The sequence below is a fragment of the Lepus europaeus genome, chromosome 10 (genome assembly GCF_033115175.1).
Source record: "Lepus europaeus isolate LE1 chromosome 10, mLepTim1.pri, whole genome shotgun sequence".
NCBI lineage: Eukaryota > Metazoa > Chordata > Mammalia > Lagomorpha > Leporidae > Lepus > Lepus europaeus.
This window is the reverse complement of record NC_084836.1, coordinates 21,719,559-21,740,809: the sequence shown is the minus strand read 5'-3', so window position 1 is coordinate 21,740,809 and position 21,251 is coordinate 21,719,559. Positions and strand designations below refer to the sequence as shown.

Below are 21,251 nucleotides of genomic sequence, written 5' to 3'. Positions count from 1 at the left end.
CTAGTCTCTGAGACTGCTTGATCTACTTCAACCAGAGTAAACTATTCATAAGTGTCTCACACAGTTAAGAAGAGAAGAGAGATTTTCTTTGCTTTAGAAAGAAATATTTAAAAACTACTGGTCTAGAAGACTTTTATAAGATTATGATTGCCATAGTTCCATTTTCTTTTAATTTTCTCAGGTAGTTTTTGACTTCCAATGTATAGCTAAATACAACACATACATATATGTATATATACATATATATCTATTATAATATATATTTATATATATTTACATATATATAAAATACACATACATATCTAGCCTATTACTCTTTCTCTCTGCCTGAAATGAGCTTTGTCTGTGCAAATAAGTTTTATACCTTGTGAGATGACAGAACCATGGATGGGAGATATAACAAAAGAAAGGTAATGAAGACAGATACAGGAGTAAAAAGAGAATGATACAAACTTTATAATAGACCTGGGATTAAATAGTTCACAGTGGAAGAAGAGATTAAGCCAGAGTTATGACATTGGCATGGTAATTAGACCAAGAGAATTAGGAATCCCCAAAAGTCAGTAATAGATTAGACAGGTATTTTTATGTCTGAATGTTTTATAAAATTGAGACAGAGACTACTTGTTGTCTGCCAAAAACTGTCCTCTTTTCTTCTTATATAATGGGGCTTAAATTCAGCTCACACCTGCCCAATTAGGAGCAAGACACATCAGCTTATTTTCTGGCCACTGCTATGAGAATGTGTGTTTGCACCTAAGGGATGCTGATTAACTTCAACCTAAAAGAGGTTCCTCACTATAGAGCTCCTCTGTCTTTGTCTTCTCATAAGCTGCAACAGCAGTCTGCAGTCCAGCTTTGAGACAGGGGTACAAGACCCTAGGGTTTTGGAAATGTTTTTCAAAGCTTAATGTGCATAAAATCATATGGGGGAATCTTGTAAACATTCAATTCTAATTCACTAGGTTGAAGGGAGGATCTGAGATCCTGCATTTCTATAAGGTTCTTGGTGATGGACTACATTTTGAGCAGCAATGTTTTAGAAGATGACAGAGCAACAGATAAAAAGCCCTGGGTCCTTCCAGAATAGAATAGAACAGGGCCAACTTATAAACCTGGACTGCTCATTTCAAACTGTTATATGAAAGCTATAAAGATTCTACTCTTTTTTTAAAAGAAAGATTTATCTGACTTATTTGAAAGGCAGAATTACAAAGAGAGAGAGGGAGAGACAAGAGAAAGAGAAAGATCTTTCTCCTCTGGTTCACTCCCTAAATGGCCACAATGGTCAGGGCAGGGCCAGATTGAAGCCAGGACCCAGGAGCTTCATCTAGGTCTCCCATGTTGGTACAGGGTCCCAAGGACTTGGGCCATCTTCTACTGCTTTCTCAGGTGCATTAGCAGGGAACTGGATTGGAAGTGGAGCAGCAGGGACTTGAATGGGCACACATATGAGATGAAGGTATCACAGTTGGCAGTTTTACCTGCTATACTACAATACCTGTCCCAAGATTCTGTTCTTTAAACCACTATAAAGAGGGGTATTAAAAAGTTCATGGAAAATGCTTCTAATGAAAAAACTATGCAAAGATTTTAAGGTCTTTGAACCAAAATAAAAAGTTTCTTTTAATCTAATTTTCCATGAAATTTTTGAGGTACACTCCTATTGTGATGGTCTCTGTTCTAGTAGCACAGCACTTCAGTGAGCACAAACATAACTGAAATAAGGAAATTTCATATGGAGCATTTAAAGGACACTTGTGCCTCCATTTGACAGTACAATGTATAGTTTCTGGTTTCGTGTAGCCATAAACTTTCACATCTTTGGCTGTTAAAGAAGCTTCAGGAAGGGGGGCATTTGGCCTATTTGTTAAGTTAGGATGCCAGCATTGCACATCTGGAGTAGCTGGGTTCAATCCCTGGCTTTAACTTATGATTCTACCTTTCCACCAGTGCATACTCTGGGAGGCAGGGGTGACGGTTGGAGTGATTGGGCTCCCATGTGGGAGACCTTGATTGAGTTCCTCAGCTTTACCCCAGGGACTCCGGTGGAATTTGGGGGTTAAATATGTGGCTTGGAGCTCCGTCTCTGTATCTCAAATCAGAACACTATTTAAAAGGAAGCTTCATTTCTTTTATCTGCATTTGTTGGCATAGTCCTTTCAATCATACCACCACCTCTTCGCAATAACTGTACAAGGGATAAGAGGTGGGAAACATAGAAAAACCCGAAGTTACTAGCTTGGAAACCTGGGAACATGGTGCTATTATCAGTTGAGAAAGAAAATAAAAGAGACTGGGATGATTTGATCATTTTGAGATATGAGAAACATGAGAAATTAGAGATGCTGTGTAATGGCACTTTAAAGTTTGGGGAAATACCCGGTTTTGCACATCATCAGTAGCATAAGTGCTGGCTGCTCTGCTCATTAGTTGTATGACTTTGAGGAAATGATTTGTGCTTCCTAAGAATCCATTTTCTGAACAGTAATGGTAATGAGAATTGTCATATGTGTGCAACAAAATGATGCAAGGATTTAGCACAGCTCTTGGCACAGAAGCACTTAGAAAGTAACAGTTATTTTTTTCATAGGTGGGAGCTGCAGTCATGCATGATGACATGGTGAGTGGCCTGAGAATATAAGCCAACACTTTCAATGCATACGGAAAAGATAAGAATCACACTTAGGAGACCAATAAAGGAATGGTTGATATAAGAGAAGCAGGGGAGACCAATTTCAAGGAGGGAGGGGCCAGTAGTGGCAAAGTATTGCAGAGAAATCTCATTAAGATGGAGAAAAAGGACTCATGGGATCTGGCCAACAGGTCTCCAAGGCCTTTACTGAGTACAGAAGCTGGCTGCATGGAGAGGAGGAGCGGAGGAAGTGGAAAGCGCAAGCTGAATGATTCTGCTGAGGAGTTTGTATGGGGAGAGGATGTTGTGGGGAGCACAAGGAAAAGGCATGGAAAGGGATAAGAAATGAGGATTAAGGAGGAGGAAGGTCAGAGTAATGAAGGCACAAGTCCAAGAGTGCAAGAGACTGAGTGGCAGGCCTTGCTTTCTGCTTGGGGATTGTATTTGCTTTTCTTGGAAATTACAGCACTGAGGAGTTCAAGTTGGAGCTAATGTTGGGGTTAATAATCTCTGTGTTAAAAGAGAGTATGGAAACTTCGTGACTTAGACTTGGTGGGAGTGGGACACTTGTATGTGATGTCCACAAATGATCTTCTGGTGCAGGACCCCATATCTTCAGGCACTGTCTTCTGTGGGGTGCACTTCTCCCCAGATATAAATAGACAAATCTATCACTCATGAAGCCCACCTCTTCCTACGACCCTAATATGTCAGGTGCAGCTACTTACACTTGCTTATGAAGCAGCAATGGACTGTGGCTTTTCTTTTCCCATCTGGATGTACTTCGTAACTCTCAGACTTTTAGTATTACAAAATTTAGTATTAATTGCTTCTCGGCCTTTTGGCTAAGATCAAGTGTAGCACAAAATTTAATATTAGTATTGGAGCTTTTGTAATACACACAGCTGATATTGTTGGATAGCTCTCTTTATTCTTGCTTCTTGTTCTAGCCTCTTATGCTCTGCCCTGCTGCTACTCAAGACTAGGACTAACAGCATCCATGAAAATAAACCAGGACAAGCAGTGCTGGCAGGCGGTATGTTGCCAAGTCCTAAGGCAGGTCTATCAAGTGATGTGAGGATCAAATCTCCTACAGGCTGTGAGACCCGGGCTTAGACATCACTGCACTTTTTCATCAGTGGTTCTTAAAAGGCTGATTGAACATGAAAGAGAAAGGCTGATCCACTGACCGTGGGGCCCCAGAAAAAAGTCTATCCATCACCATCTAAATGCTATGGGCATTTAAAGAGACGTATCTACAAAATGGACAACCCTATTGATGATAAGAACATTGCCTAACAAGTACATGAGACTTTAAAGATTTAACATTTTTAAGTCACTTGTGAAGGGTTTTAGGTAGTATTTGGACAAATGTCCTTTATGGAGCCTGAGAATCTGGGTAGTCCATGTAATGATATCCCTTTGTGGGAATTAACAAGATTAACACATCACCACTGTTCTTGGAAAGAAAACATGATAAGGTCTCTGTATTGTGTCTCTGAAGCAAAGCAGGGGTACAGGTACAAATAAATATGTGGCTTAAAGCCCTTTTGTATGTACCAGACTCTGTTATGGATAAAATCTCCATAACAGAATAGAGAGAAACTTAAACCCTCAAAGGTAAGAGGATTGTGACTCATTGTTGCGAGGGGCTCACAATTGCTGATGGTGATAAACTCTTTTTTGTTTTACCCACTGCTAACTGAGCCTCATCAATTTGGGGGCCCCTCAAGTGTTCAGAGAAGTGAAGACTCCCAGCTTTAGACAGAGGGCAGGAGCAGCGAAGAGCTACTATCTGGATATTACTTGGCACACAGGTCTAAGGAATCAAGGGATATTCATGTGCTTTGGATTGGACCCTGTCTCTCATTGTCCCATGGTTTCTACATCAATGAAGAAGAGAAATGAATTAAGGTCTAGCCCAAAGAGGGCTTGAGATATCCCTAATTTTGATAAGTCTTAGAACACGGAACAAACTAAAAGTGAAGCAACTGAAAATAAACAGTGCATAGATAAATGATATCATGGGTGATCAGCCATAGAAGTACTAGCCAGACTAGTCAAGCCTCCAGCCATCAGGGATATGGGGCATCCTCTTGGTCAAATGTGCTGGGCTGACAACAAATTATAGGAGTAAGCTGCCAAAACAGGCAAATTTCATGAATCATCGTTGGAAAAATAATTGCAGTAACAGCAGCAACCACAAAGCAGTCTACTGCTTTAAAAGCAGCGTGAGTGATTTAATGGTCAGGCATTGGTCTTCTCCTCTTTAGTTTTATCTGTGCACTCGAAGAATAACAACTCTATCTATGGCATCACTTGAGGACAGTTATCTGACATGTGGGATCTGTGTAGGGTGTGGATGAAAAGACCAAAAGAACCACTACACAGTATACACATAAACATAGTCCTAGGATTGAATTATTTTATTGAATCATTTTATTGTGCTTCTCCCCAGAGCTTTTGATAAAATGAGTATTTTAAAAATTCAATAAAAGGAAATGTTTTCACCATCTTTTTATTTTGAAAATGCTTGCTGAGATAATGTTGACCCCAGAGCCCTTTGTTAAACATCACTATTTGTTTTGATTTATTTCCTTGTTGCACAACTACTCTATGAAGCAAGGGCTCAAAGATGAGCAAGGATTTATTGCAACTAGAGTAAGATGCTGAATAATGCTCCCATCATTCATATTTTTAAGCTCCACCAGTGATGAGAACTATATTTAGAAAAAGACACAGGGTCTCTTTTTTCTCTTACATGCTTTCTGACATTCATGTAGCCATTCTGAGGTTAATATAGCACACTGCTTTGCTCTTAAAGCAGAAACTTTAAATGCTACTATAAATCAGGAAAATTGTTTGCATGTTTTTAGCCTCAACTAAAAATTACCAAACTTGAGTCTTCAGAAGATAATGAATGTTCTGAATGTCAATTCTTTTTATTTGATATTTAAAAACCATATCCTTCCCCAGAGCCTCCAGACATGTGCATAATAAATAACATCATCTACAGAAGCACTTCAAGCAGAAAAATGTACCATAAAACCTAAGTTAGCTGTATACAAATGAATAGCTTATGTTTTGTCTGCATAGAGCAGTACAAAAGATATCACTCACACAGTAGTCAAAAATTAGCATAATCACATTCCATTAGAGAGTTACAAAATTGAGGATGTACCATCCATTCATCCATCTACTCACTCACTCAACAAATACTACCAGGGTACCTACTGTAACTTGGTATGGTTCTGCAGATATCAGTGAATAAAACATACAAAATTATAATTTTTTTTTTTTTGACAGGCAGAGTGGACAGTGAGAGAGAGACAGAGAGAAAGGTCTTCCTTTGCCGTTGGTTCACCCTCCAATGGCCGCCGCGGTAGCGCGCTGCGGCCGGCGCACCGCGCTGTTCCGATGGCAGGAGCCAGGTGCTTCTCCTGGTCTCCCATGGGGTGCAGAGCCCAAGCACTTGGGCCATCCTCCACTGCACTCCCTGGCCACAGCAGAGAGCTGGCCTGGAAGAGGGGCAACCGGGACAGGATCGGTGCCCTGACCGGGACTAGAACCCGGTGTGCCGGCGCCGCAAGGCAGAGGATTAGCCTGTTGAGCCACGGCGCCGGCCAAAATTATAATTTTTATGGAGTTTACCTTCTAAGTGAATAAGGCAGATAGTTAACAATTAACAACCATAATAAATAAGGTGTATATTATGTTAGAATGTGATACATGCTGTGAAAAAGAGAAAGGACAGCAGGGGGATTAGGAGTGCTGGAACCTTGTATGGAGTAGGAGGTACAGTGCTAAATAACGTAGCAAAGGGATGTTTCATCTAGAAGACAAGATGTGAACAGAGATTAAGAGATGGTGAACTGGCTGTGTTGGTATCTAGGATGAGAAGGAACATCTAGAGCAAAGACCCACACTCAGGAGAAAGAGCAGTGTATGTTCAAGGAATCACAAGGAGATCAATAGGTTGGTGCATAACGTGCAGGTGCAGAGGAAAGGGGAGAAGGTAAGAGAAGTAATCAAGGGCTGAATAAGGGAGAGCCTAGAAGGCTTTGTAAGGGCTGGCTTTCACTCTGAGAGAGATGAGGAGCCAATACAAAAATTTGAGAAGGTGTGTGGCATGATGTGGCATGATGTGGCTTATGTTTCGGTGGAATCACTCTGGCTGCTATGTTGTGAATAGCTAATAGGGATGCCCTTTTCCAGAGGCTGTGGAAATAATCCAGAATGAAGCTGAGTGGCTTGAATAGTAGTCAGATTCTGGGCATATATTGAAGGCAGACCAACATGATTTCCTGAAGCATAACATAAATTCGCCCTGTTTTCTAACATGGCATAATGGCTGCAGCTGTGTGGCAGGGAGCTGAGCTTGGAAAGAACTTCATCACAGGTGGAAATTTATGGATGATTGGCAGTGTTGGTCTTGCAGGAGGATTTTCAGTAAGGAATCCAGAGACCTCAAAGACTTCACAGAAGGCAGTTAAGGCAGATGCATCTGATCCAAGGGACAACAGATGAAGATCAGAGAGGATGGGTGATTCTGAATAGATTTCAGGATCTGGCCTCTGAAAGGGCCCTAGCTCAGCTCCCATGGACCAAAACTTAAGACAAAGAGGCTTTGGTGGTGAAAGAGCTATATCATGAAACATTTTCAGGACATTGGGAACAAAAGGAGTTAGCAGAATTGGCACCAGCAACTTCATTAGCAAACAGAGATGGTGCTATATTGCAGATATTGGTGCTGTCAATATTTGACACTGGCAGTTGGCAAATGGTGCTCATACTGGCAGGCTTTGGTGGCATTGGCAGAACACTCATTTGGCATTTTCTAGATTACCCTTGATGGGAAGATGATGGGCACGATAGCCAGTAGCACAGGCGTCAGTACCTTTGACATATTGGACACCTGCAGTTTAGATGCAAACTTTGGAGCCATTAGTAGCAGATCTGTCTCCCTCAATTAGTATTAACAGAGCTCAGGGCACTTTTGATAGGTCTTGGTGGCACTGTTTCAAGCTCTGGTGATCAGAGATATCAACAAAATAAGCCAGAGCAGGAAAGGTAGAAATGGGCAGATGTCACATTGTCAGCCAGGGATCTAGTTAATGGGTGCACATGTGACATGAGACATCTAGAATGCGTCATTAGGAGAAATTTCAGTAAGGTATAGATTATGCGGGTAACTATTGCTCTATGATTTCTTCTTGGTAACCCTATACTATAGTATTGGTTTGAGTTCCTGAGAACTCCTTTTATATCTTTAGTTTAGGGATGATTTAATAAGCATTCCATCACCATTGGGATGAGAACAACAGTCACAGCAGTCAACATCTTTGTCCTCAGAAAAATATTTCCAGCCTCATAACCTGTTTGTTTTTATCAGTTCAGAATTTTTAATTCCATGAGATAATGGCATAACTAAAGATCTTTAACTTTACTTATGAGAATCTTTATTCAGAGTCAGCTCGTAGAAGAGTTTAAGTAGTTATTATTTATTTAAGTCAACACAAATTTTTAAGCATAAAAGATATATGAATATATAATATATATACCTAGACACAGTGTAAATGTAAAAGGGTTTTAGGTCCTTACTTCTAAGAATATGTGATTCTTTAGGTATACACCTAAAAGGTATACAAACATACAAAAGTAAGTTAACAGCCAAAAAGTTTTTATGTTTGAGCAAAGGGAAAAAATGAGTGGGTTAGAGAACCTTGGGGAGAGTTCCTTCACACTTTCTATTGGGGTTAATACATTGGGGGGTGGAATTACTGAATGTGAGGTGTGTGTGTGTGTGTGTGTAGTGGGGGGGGGAGAGATGACCTATGGGCACCTATTTCTCCTTATTGTCCCCAGTCCTAGCAGGGATATAGGCAGCATCATCTGTTTGAAGTGAATTTCTCAATGCCTGTTTGGCTAAAAATATCTATTCATTCTTTGAGAATTAGTTCAAGCATCATCCACCTGTCCAGAAAGTCTTCTCTCACTGTCAGATACTGAGCTTTTCTCTCTTCTTGTAGCATTTTCCACACAGTATTTTAGTTTTTGACATAGCTATCTCTACAATGTAGGTGGAACTCCTGAAGCAGGAACTAAATCTTACCTATTTTTTTTTTTTCATTCTCATTTCTGAAGCTAGCATAGGGTTAAAATGAACTGATGGCCCAACTGAATGGATGGTGGTGACTCAGCAATTTCCTGATGAACATAATCCTGTCATGATTATGTGGGTGTTTGTAAACATTATGACCATGGAGTTGTATTTGCTCTCTTCCATCTTGCCCAAGCTAAGAGGGATGCCAAGGTCTTGCAAAGCAAGGTCAATTGTTATTTAGTGTCTGCCTCATGTAGCTCTTAGAAAAGTATTCTGTCCAAAGTGGAAGCTGGTAATTGCTGATGGGAGATGATGCAATTGAGCCCTGGAGGTGAGATGATGGGAAATCAGTCTTCTCTACATTTATAACAATAATCTCTTGTACATCTGTGGAGAACATTTCACATTCAGAATATTCTATATTACATTTACCTATTTAGAAAATTGTAAATACAGTCCTTTGCCACCAAGCAAGGTCTCTAAGTAAAGAAGGGTTGAGGTTAAAACTGATAATGTAACAAAAAGCTTTTAACCTGTCAGGACTTTGTGATTCATAAATTATAACCTTAAAATTATTTAAAATGTATCTATTTATCACTTACACCATCATGAATTCAGAGAATAACAAATGAAGCTAAACTATATCTCCTCTTGAAGACATGAAAGAAGGCACCTGGCAGTTTCTAGAGTACTCATTTCCTCTGATGAGAGAAGTGATTATATGTTAGCTTGAAAGAAAGAAAGCTGAATTCCAGTTTACCAACATAGGAGATGATAGATCTGTGGGAGAAAACGAAAATGGCCAGTGATTGTTTTTCCAAAGGTGAATGTTTGGCTGGATGCTTCTCCAGAGTATAGCAATGCAGTGTTTTTGTGATAGAAGCTACAGAAGATAGCAGGTAAGAGCTCATGCTCTGGAGCCAGGCTGGCTGGTTTGAGTCCTTGACTCTGCACGTACTAGCTATGTGACCTTAGGCAAGTTACTTAACTCCTGTGCTTTAATTTCCTCGCCTGTAATATGGAAATCTTATTTTCAGATGTAAATGAGTTAATTTAGAGTTAATGTAACAACATTTAGAACTGTGCCTGGCACACAGGAAATTTCTACCTCAGTGTTTGCTATTAACATGGCGGTTTGCCCTACAGTGTTTTTCTGATAAGCTCAGAATATCTTTAGAAATGTGTGTTCTGAAGGTCCAGTGTTCACTGTGAATCTACAGAAGATCAACTAGTACACCAGTACCCAAAGCCAGACTCTGGATAAGAGGACTGGCAGTTCTCGAAATCTAAAAGACCTTTGATCACCAACAAAGAAAATAACCACAACTAAATACCAGGTGATGAGGAAGTGGTGGGAGACTATTCACTGTGTCATTAGCTCAATCTGTACCACTGAATCTGCCTGTGGTGTCTGCTTGGGTTTGGAGATTTTGACTCATTAGAACTTGAAGGGTGTAATGGTGAATGAAACTTACAACTGGCTTTGTGACACTAGCCATATTGCAGAGGATGGTTGTAACAAAGGGGAGGAAAAACCAGCCACACCCATCTGCTTGAACAAGCTAAATAAATACTTTGGGTCACTTTTGCTTGGAGTGGCGTGAGCTCTCATGAAACTCCTACCACAAAGAAGTTTCTAAGGCACAAAGGAATGGCCTTTTATGTACCTGCCTCCACCTCCAGAAACCCTCTTTTGATTGCCTAAAGAGATGATAACTTCCCTTCCATTGAACAGCCGAAGTTTGTGATTTTACTTGTATTATAGCTCATGCTATGCTGTGCCTTGTGTTAAAGTCACTTAAACATCGGCCTGATTTCCTTTGCTAGATTAAAATCTCCTTGAAGGCAGATGCTATGTAATTTCATAATTTTTTCCCATCTGTGTACTATTTCTGGGAAATAAGTAGATGCTCAATGCATTTGCAGACATAAATTGAACAGAATTCACCTTTGAATTCTATTGATCAAAAATCAGGAGTGTTGCCAAATTCTATTCAAATATTAAATTAACACTGAGTTGAATTGTATGGGAAAGGTAGGCAATGATGGCTTATTCAAAGTGGTGGGTGCATTTTTGTAAAAACTCATATGGTTGTGCTTTTCTATGAAATCACAATGCCTTTAGCAATTTAATGGAAACATACTGACAAGGTCTGACTATTTAGCTTCTCAGTTCACTTCCATTCCATTGTATGGCCCATCAATTTATTGAGCCCTTGCTGTTTAAAGCACACTTTCCATTTGCTCTCCTCCCTCAGTGCCTCTCCCATCTCACTTAGTGTTGGGAACTAAGTGCATTGCCTCATATGAGATGCAGCCGGGAAACCCTCAAAGGACTATGCTTATTCATTTAACATCTCAAATATGAAGGCTCCAGTTACAACTTTAAACACCTCTTCAAGTTCCTGATGAGTTAAATAATTACTCTGTGTAAATTTCAAAAATAATTAGTTTAGCAGATGCCAATCAAATTAGAAAGTTTTACTCTTTTCTTATCCAGATAATAAGAGTCTTTTGAGAAATTCCTAGCAGAAAATGGAAAGCTTACTGCACAATGCAGTCATGGGCATATTTTAGTATCAAACTCTCTTAGGTCAGTAAGTGAGTAATGTTTGTTACACCTTGGCCCCTGGCAATAGCAAAAATTGATTTTTGTCAATTTAGTGACGATTTATTGAACAGATGCAAGTGATTGTAACTAGTCATTCTAGGTGCCAGAAACTCCATACACATTTTACATTTTTAAGTCACAATAACTTAATGTTTTAAGTTCTATTATTGTCTCCATCACATAAATGAGGAAATTGAGGATTACAGCATTTAAGTAACTTGCTGAAGGTGATGAAAATAGTAGGTGGCTAAACTAGGATTAGACCAGGTTTAACTGAAAGCTCAAGGGTGTTCCTTTCTGAGCTCCTGCAAGATTGCAAATGTCTTAAGGATGCTTTAAGTGGATTATTTAGCTTATGCATCTCCATATTCTTTTACTATCTTTATTATGCTTTGAGGTACAGTGTTTAGACAATATGGTGAGATGATTAAGAACCACTGTTTAATTGCCTGGGTATGAATCCCACTTTATCCAACTGAAATATCCTCCCATGTGGTTCTCTGTGCACTCCTTTGCTTGGTATTTTTCCACAGCATTTATTATTACCTGTAATTACATAGTTTTATTTATTTCTGTCTGGATCCTTCACTAGAATATAAGCTGCAAGAGGACAGTGACCTTGTAGGCTTATTTCCTAACACCAAATTCTCAACAGCTATCACAGTGCCTGGCATGTAGCATGTGGTTCATAAATAGTATTGAATGAATAAATAAATGGAGATTCATTTTCCTTACTATTTTTGCCTGGAGAGAAAGTTTCTAGTGTAATTTGTACAGCGAAAGAGCCTTAAGTTTTTCTTGATTCATTTTCCCATTTCTTTTTCAAAATTGCCTTATAGACCTGAATATAGCACATATTTGCACAAGCTCTGTTCTAAGTGTTTTACAAATATTGACTCATTTAAATATCACAACACCTTTACCAGGTAGGTAAAATCACTGCATCCATTTTAAAGATGAGGAAACAGGCAAAGAAAAGGTCAGAAACTTGCCACACTTTCATAGTTAGGTAAAGAGTACAGCCAAGATCCAAACTCAGGGAGTCTGGCCATATTTCCAATATTTACAGTGTGCTGCTCCCTGGATTCATCATATAAGAACGTTTTCTCCATGGATTTTCATGCTCTAAAGATGTGTCTTCACTCTCTTCTAGAAAATGCCCTTCCACCTTGCTCATCTTTCCTTCCTCTCTACTCAGTTAACAGATGAAAAGAAAAAAGATCATTTGCCTTATTTTATTTTTCCATTATGCCTTTTCTTCTTTGAAACAGCAATGCGTGCAGTCCATGAAGCTTCTCCCAAAACTACCTTCAAGGCTAACCCAATGATTTGACCCGTTTGTCGGTCACTGGACAGCTGACATGGCCCATGTCTGCCTTGCTTCTTTTTCATGTCTGTCTCCTCCCTTTCTTTCCAGAACTTCAGGCACCTTGCCTTGATCTTCTCTTCCCACCTTGAGAAAGGAGTTTGGTGGCTTATGAAGGCTGTAAAAACTGCCTTTTAAGCGTGAAACCTAAAAAGAAGTCCAATGTTATAAAATCCATGTTCTTGCTTTTAGTTGTTCGGTCCTTTCCTTTCCTGCTTTTCGTCATTGTCACAGTCACACAAGCATCCACTCAGCCTTGGATCTCTGACACAGCACAGCACTCGCCCAGGAGGCGACTGTCCTGACCACAGATACCCGGAATTTAGTTCTACTTCTGTTCCTAAGCAGCCATCTGCCTAAAGCTAGTCAGTTAATAATTGGAACTTAGCTTCCTCATCTGTGAAGTGACTTGAGTGAGAGGATGAACTGGATATTGAAAAGTCCTTTCTAGTGTTAAATGGTGATTATTTTTTTGAAAAATTATGTAAGGAAGAGAGTGCTCTCTAAATTCCTATTACTCTCAGTACTGACTGAGTGTAATACCAACAGAGCCATTGTTCTTTATTAGACGGGGCTGAACTTCTCAAAGTTGAAGGATGGCACCTGCTGGGGACAGCAATAGAACAGAACCTATTTACTTGTCTGATTCCACCCCCACTTTTCTGTAAATATCAGGGGGGGAGTATGAGTGACAATGATATTTCAGCTCTCTGGCCTACAGTATAGACTGTAAGAAGATAAATTCATTAAGAAATACACTAAAAAACCTCTTTCTTAACTTAGCAAGAATGCAGTAGCCATCTTGCTTTCTGAAGTGGCATAAAAACCTTAGATCACAGAAACAAATAAGGAAGTTTGAACTGTACTGCTCTTATACCCTGCAGTCCAGCCCAGACAGTTATGGTTTTTACCATGTATTTAGCGGGATCTATCATTTTAAAGGGCACAAAGATCTTTATTAAACATCAACCATTCATTCACTCAATGTCCCCCTGAAGAACCCATTAGTTATTAGTCCGTTCTTGTAGACAGAAAGAGAATAAGTCACTCTTGGAGTGCAGGATCCAATGTTGTGGGTATTGTATTCATGAAGGACCTACCTTAGTCCTTTGTAAAACATTTAAAAATAAATCCACTTAGTGGAGAAATATCTCTGAGAGACAACTTGACCTACTTAGGACTGCATTCTTGTTTTGCTTAGTCCAGGCCAAAACTAGGGCACTTCAAAAAGTTTGTGGGAAAATGGACTTAAAAGATAAGTTGATTTTGGTGTGAATATTTTTTTTAAATTCATGCACAGTTTATTTATGATATGCATTTTCCATGGACTTTCCAAGACCCTCCACAAACATTAACTGAAGAGTACTAAGCCTAGATATCATGTGTGTTCCAGGCTTAGGAAATGAAGATGCATAGGGCGAAGATACTACTCTCGAATGTCAGAAACAAACTAGCCAGTGAGTGGTTTTACAGGGTGTAACAGGGACACAGAAGTGTTAAATTGTCCCCCTGGCCAAGAGAGAGGATGTCATAAAGGATTTCTCCAGGACATAAAGTCCCCAGGAATGAAGAGCCGTGACACCTGTGAAGAAGGGCGCAGCTGAGGTGGAGAGGAGATAGTGTTTCAGGAACAGAATGGCTAGGTTCTCAGGAATTCTATCACCTTCTCCTGGAAAAGATACTATATTTCTTAGCCTACTTGCAAGTTTTATGGAGTCATGAACACAGATTCTGCTGACTCTCGTGTGCTCTAAAATAAGTGATGCATTGCCAAGTTGGGCAGCAAAAAATGCCATGTCATCTTCTAACATTCCTCTCCGCTCTACCTTTGTGGCTACCCACAAAGCACTGTGAGATGGGCGATCCCCTGACAGAGGAAGCCTGAGTGACTGGGGGAAGCTGTCTGACTCACATCAGACCTAGCTAGAATGTGAGAGAGGCAAATCTAATAACATTAAGTCACTGGGATGTTGGAGTCATTTGTGACAGAGGTTAGAGTGCATTACTCTAGTTACAGAGTATGCCACAGTGAGGAATAAAAAAACAAACTGAATGGCTTGTTTTGACCGCTTCAAAACTTATATGCCCAAATTTACTCAAGTTGTTGATTTTGAAGTCAATTACTCTTTTTTCTTCCCCATTATTCAATAGTACCATTTCTCCTGAAAAAAAAAAAAAAAGTCATCTTTTATAGTCTTATAGTAAGTTGGTTGATCCTTCTGAGTGTGTTCCTAGCAACTTGTACCTATTGAAATTTTTTTTTTTTTAAATTTTGGACAGGCAGAGTAGACAGTGAGAGAGAGAGAGAGAGAGAGAAAGGTCTTCCTTTGCCGTTGGTTCACTCCTCAATGGCTGCTGTGGCCGGTGCGCCGCGCTGATCCGAAGCCAGGAGCCAGGTGGTTCTCCTGGTCTCCTATGCTGGCGCAGGGCCCAAGCACTTGGCCATCCTCCACTGCACTCCCGGGCCACAGCAGAGAGCTGGACTGGAAGGTGGAGCAACCGGGACAGAATCCGGTGCCCCAACCAGGACTAGAACCTGGGGTGCCAGCGTCGCAGGCAGAGGATTAGCCTATTGAGCTGCAGTGCAGGCCAATGAAATATTTCTTTAACTTGAAAAAGTTCATGGGAAGCGTGCATTATGAAAGAATCGTTTGTGGCTTTCAAAAAGTGTTTTTGCATCAAAAAACACATCCTTTAATTTTTCATGAGTGCTTTGAAGTACTTTTGTATATTATATAATATATAATTATAAAATATGTATATTGTGTTGTTTTATATATCATATGTAATAAGTATTGATCTAATAAGCTTATAATTGAGTATTAATATGAAACACATTTAATATATTTTTATACTGTATATATAAAGAAATACTGTTAAAACAAGATATGTGTATATATCTATAGATATATATTTCTATCGATATCTATATCTATGATATATATCTATGATAGATATATATCATAGATATTGATAGATAGATAGATAAATAGATAATACACACATGCATACACATACACTAGCAGACACACAAGAGCCTGGCATAGTAGGCACTCTCAAAATTATTTGCAGTTATTTGCAGAATGAGTGAATACAGATAAATAGTATGAAGGCCACTTATTTTTTTCACAGAATATGGCGCTCAGCTTGGACAGGTTTAGTTTGAAGGTCCTGCAATATACCCAGATGTAAGTGCTCTGAAGTCAGATGTATCTACAAACACAAACACTGAGATTTGGCAGTCACTCTCTGTGTGTAGGTACCAGTGGAAGCTATGGGCACACATGATGGTGACTAGGGAGATTATGGAAAGGAAGAAGAGAAAAAGAGCAAGACCAAATTTTGGGGAAAACAGTGTATAAAGTAGACTAAGCATAAAAAGCTGAAGAGGGACTACCAGGAAAAGCATTAACATGGAGGCATGAGAATAGAACGCTGTGATAGTTACAGTCTTGAGGTAAGAAATGGGAGCACAGGTGCGTTCAAGAAACACCTGTTTGTTGATTGAAATAAATGCTAAACACCAAAAGAGTTTAATCCATGAAGATGGAAAAAGGAGCTGACACTTTTCCTGATAGATATAGGGGCAATGCCATTCCTATTAATCACTACAAAACCCCGTTACACAGAACTCTGGGATTATGCCAAGGTACGTGTGGGCCATCCTGAGGCTGTATTTATGATCTGAATTTATTCCCTGTGTAGAAGATTCTCAGGAGTACAGAAAAGCTCTCAATCTAGTTGGAGATTAATTGATAATATGTTAAGGGACAGTAAGCCATAGCCCCCAGGCCAAATCTGGCGCATTGCCTGTTCCTGTAAATAAAGTTTTACTGGAACTCAGCCACAGTTGTCCATTTCTGAACTGTCTGTGGTGGCTTTGACTCTACAACAGAGTTGAGTAGTTGTGACAGAGGACATATGGCCTACCAAATGTACAGTATTTATGGTATGGTTTTTTATAGAAAAGGTTTGGCAACCCCTGTTTGTTGCAGAATAATAAGACATTTTTTCAGAGCTAAATGGAGTGCCTAAGGACCCTGGGAATACCACAGCCTGTCTCACCAAGGATCATCCCTAGAGAAAGTAGAAGACTGGATTAATTCAGTTGTGCGTTCACTTTAGGTTAGGAAATACATGCTAATGGTATATATACAGGTGTGAGAGATTCTATTTGACAGTGTATCTGTAACTTATGTCCCTTGCACATAACTTATCCCCTGGACATTGTGTGGCACTAAGTTTAAGACGTCAGCCAGTTAAAAAAATAGACCCATGTATGAAAAGAATGAGTGCAGTTGGAGTGTGAGTGATGGGGTGGGAGAGTGAATAGTTGCCCTGTGGAAAGGTACAGCAAAAGCACCTGAGCCTGTAGCCTGTATTTTGTGGTTGTCCTTCTGAAAAATAGCAGAGGAAAGAGGAATATGCTTCTATTATTTTTCTAAGTGACAGAAAGTAAGACTGAACCTTTCTTTATGGATTTTGAAAGAAATTACAATTGTTGTACATTTTTTCCCTAAAGCTTACACACATCTGTATCAACTATAAGACTAGAATTCACAAACATCTTAAATTTGGGGACTTTCAAAGAATGAAAGTATTTAAGAGGAGAGTCTTGGATAGGAATAAGTTGAATTGTAACATTCTTAATACTCTTGCATCTCATCATATTAAGATCTGACTTGATCATTACTCATTGAATATATGTATAAAATTATCATACCTTATTCCATAAATATATACAATTAAAGTAATAAAAATATTGTGGTGCACACCAAGCAATTTTAAAAGGCTTATCAATGATCTTTGTTTGTACTTTATAAGAAACTAAAGAAAAAAGTGTTTCCCAAAATCAAATAAATAAAAATTTGAAAACAGTACTACTGATGGATGTGCAGTGCTATCTTAGGGTGCTTTTCATTTGCACTTCTATATTAACCAATAAAGACGAATACCTATTCACTTGTGTTGGTCATTTGAATACCTTCTTTTGTTAAGTTCTCTATTTAAATTGGTTTGCCTGTAAGTTCTTATTGATTTGTTAAAGTTCTTAATACATTTTTGCATATGGATCATTTGTCAGAAATACATGTTACAAGTTTCTTAAAAAGAGAGAAAGGGTGAAATTTTGTGATCACTACATGGTTATGGTCATTTTCTAGTTTGCTCTTGTGTCTTATGTTTTGAAACCCTATGTATTGGGGGATATAAATTAATATAATTAAATACACACAATGAACAATTTATTCACACACAAAGATTTTGGTGATACTCTCTTCTCCCATCACACAAGCGTATTAAATGACAGCTATTACTGAATCTGGCCCCCGATACTTTATCTTGAGAAAGCATAGTAGTTTTTGGGAAGATAGGACATAGTTTCTACCATTCCATACTCTCTTGGCTTTAAGGGCCTGAGCTTTTCTCTCTCTCTCTCTCTCTCTCTCTTTCTGTCAAGATTTATTTGTTTATTTGAAAGGCACAGTAACAGAGAGAGAAAACAAAGAGAGATTTTTCTATCCTCTGGCTTACTCCCCAAATGGCTGCAATGGCCAGGGCTGGGACAGGCCAAAGCCAGGAGCCAGGAGCCAGGAGCTTCTCATAGGTGTCCCACGTGGGTATGGGGTCCCAAGCACTTTGGACATCTTCTGCTACGTTCCTAGGCACATTAGCAGGGAGCTGGATCAGAAGTGATGCAGCTGGATCTTGAACCAGCGCCTTTATGGGTACTCCACAGTATTGGCCCCAAGGCCTGAGTTTTTCTCAATACCTCCCAGTGTAGTTCTACATCTCTACTCACAAGCTTTTATTTATTCATTTGTCAACTGCTGTTTTGATTTATTTGCTCAGACTGGGTCTGACGTTAAATGGCCTCTTTCAACTTTCTAGCTTTTTTGGTTTTCAAAAAATATTTTTTTTTTTCTTTTCTGGAGAGGCTGAAATTTAATTTTAAGAAGCCCAGGAAAATTTTAGGACCTGAGAGTGGGGGTTGGTGAGGGAAGTAGATGCTGGGTGAAAATTGATAATTGAGCTTTATGACTGAAGGTAGAGTAATTCAAAAGAGATAGAGGAAAGACTGGATAAAGGGGAGGAATTAATGTGATTACTACTGCAAGATGCCTATGCTTAGAGTGTATCTATGTGTTGAAGGTATCAAATGTGCTTGAGAATGTGCATATATTTGCCTATTTTAATATTTAAGAAAAAACAATTCTAACCAAAGGAATAAACTTTTTCTTTGAAACTTGGTATAACAAATACAAATAAAGGTTGCAAAACATCCTTTGGAGTGTCCTACCAGATCAAGATTCTACTTAGCAAACCTTCCCCTTTCTCCGGTTAAGAAGACAATCTTGCCAATTCCAAACCACAATACCTTAATTAAAGGATCTCAGGCAGCAATCATGGGATATTTCTCACAACAGATGAAGAACACAAATATTCTGAAGGCCAACAACTATATCAATAAAAATGAAGAGGCATTCTGGCCAATTTCTGGCTGTGCAAAGTCAGAGTGAATACAGATGGATGTGCTGTCAGTAAAATTATACTATTAACCTTCTGAAGATTGGGCTTATTACATAAGAAGGCAAAGCATCAATTTGCAGAACTATAACATTCTGTTTGTGCTGCTGAACACATGTTTGGATATTTTAATATGTTCTCTACTCATTTGTGTGCATAAAGGCACTTCTTCATCAGCCTTTTGATGGAAGCTTAATTTTCTATTGTTTCTATTAGATTGTTTTCTCTAATGAGAATGATATTCTGCTTTAAAAATAAACACTCCATTTGTTCTCCAAATAATTCTAGATTCAGGTTCTTTTTTTTTCTTCTTCTCATTATCAAATGGCATGTACAGGGTTATAGATAAATCTTAAAACTGAGGCACTCTGATAAAAAATATATACATTTGAATGACATGTAAGGAAAACATTCATTCAGTCACTCATTCATTCACTTTTTTTTTTGACAGGCAGAGTTAGACAGTGAGAGAGAGAGACAGAGAGAAAGGTCTTCCTTTTCCATTGGTTCACCCCCCTAATGGCCGCTACAGCAGGCATGCTGTGCCGATCCGAAGCCAGGAGCCAGGTGCTTCCTCCTGGTCTCCCATGCAGGAGCAGGGCCCAAGCACTTGGGCCATCCTCCACTGCCTTCCCAGGCCACAGCAGAGAACTGGACTGGAAGAAGAGCAACCAGGATAGAATTTGGCGCCCCAACCGGGACTAGAACCTGGGGTGGTGCCGCAGGCGGAGGATTAGCCAAGTGAGCCGCGGCGCTGGCCTCATTCACTCTTTTAATGTCCGTGTATTAGGCTAAGCACAATGAGGAAGTCAAGGCTGTTGAACCATGAAGATTCTTAGAACATAGACAGTCACTGTTAATCTTTCAGACAGGAACATAGGGGCATAAAATGTCAGGAAAGACAGGTGAGTGCCGCCCTTTATTCTACAAATGTTCCTGACCATTTACTAAGCTACTATGTGACAGGCACTGCTGTAGACACTAGGTCTACAGAAGTGAACAAGACATCAAAGTCCCTGACCTCATAGATAGTGCTTCTAGTGGGCAAGTTAGAAAATAATGAAGAAGAAGCAAATGAATAATATCATTTCAAGCAGCCATAAATTCTATTAAGATAAACAAAGCAGAGAAGTACCATGGATAGCGATAGCAGGTGAGGGGATGAGGTTTTTAGGTCTTAAAAGCCTCTGTGAAAGAGGTGACATCTGAATAGAAACTTCCTGATGAATGAAGATATAAAAGAAGAGCTTTCCAGGCAGAGGGACCTGCACAGAAAACCCCTAAGACAAAAATAAGCTTGTCATGTTCTAGAAAAAAAGAAAGCCACCTGATAGAGTGTAGGAGAAGGAAAGAGCGACAAAGGAGGTCACAGAGGTGGGAGGGGGCCAGATCCTATTGATGTATGTAGACCAAGATATTTTATTCTAAGTGAGGAGGGAACCCATGAAGACTTTAAGTAAGGTAAGACATGACCTGATTTAAATTTTTGAAGGATCATTTTAGATGCTGTGTGGAAATCCAGGTGAAGAGAGTTAAAGGGTGGTCTGGACAGAGATTAGATAGCTCTGGATATAGCCCAGACTAGTAAGGACCAATGAGAAATTGATTCAAATAGTCCGAGGAAGACAGATTAAATCTACATGCTAGTCCTGCTGCAGATGGTTGGACTGCATGAGGGCGATAGTTCCCAAGGTGGTGAAAAGTGGTTTCATTATAGGGAGAGTTTCACAAAGGAAGTGACCAGAGTCAATCTTTAAAGGACGGGCAGCACTGTGATGAGAGGAGCATCACTCACTGACTTCCCGAGTGCCTATCGGCTTTGCTGGGCAGGGTCCTGTGCTAGGTGCTAGGGCCTCTGCTGAAAGGGAGGGGAAAACTTGCTTTGAGGAGGGAGATACAAAAATAGGGAGGTGAACAAGGTGCTCATGGGAATTCACTCCAGAATTAGTTCTAGGGAGGCTTTATTCTTTTCCTTTTAGTGTAGAAAATTAAATGATTAAACTCTTTTGTA

The 21,251-nt window shown here is 39.5% G+C and overlaps 1 protein-coding gene and 1 pseudogene across 15 annotated transcripts in view; one reads left to right on the top strand and one right to left on the bottom strand.

Moving 5' to 3' along the window:
* ANKS1B (ankyrin repeat and sterile alpha motif domain containing 1B) overlaps window positions 1–21,251 on the bottom strand; it is a 1,247,671-nt gene that overhangs the window by 330,136 nt on the left and 896,284 nt on the right. The gene's annotated exons all lie outside the window — the stretch shown is intronic.
* Window positions 3,461–3,627, top strand: LOC133769313 (U2 spliceosomal RNA; annotated as a pseudogene).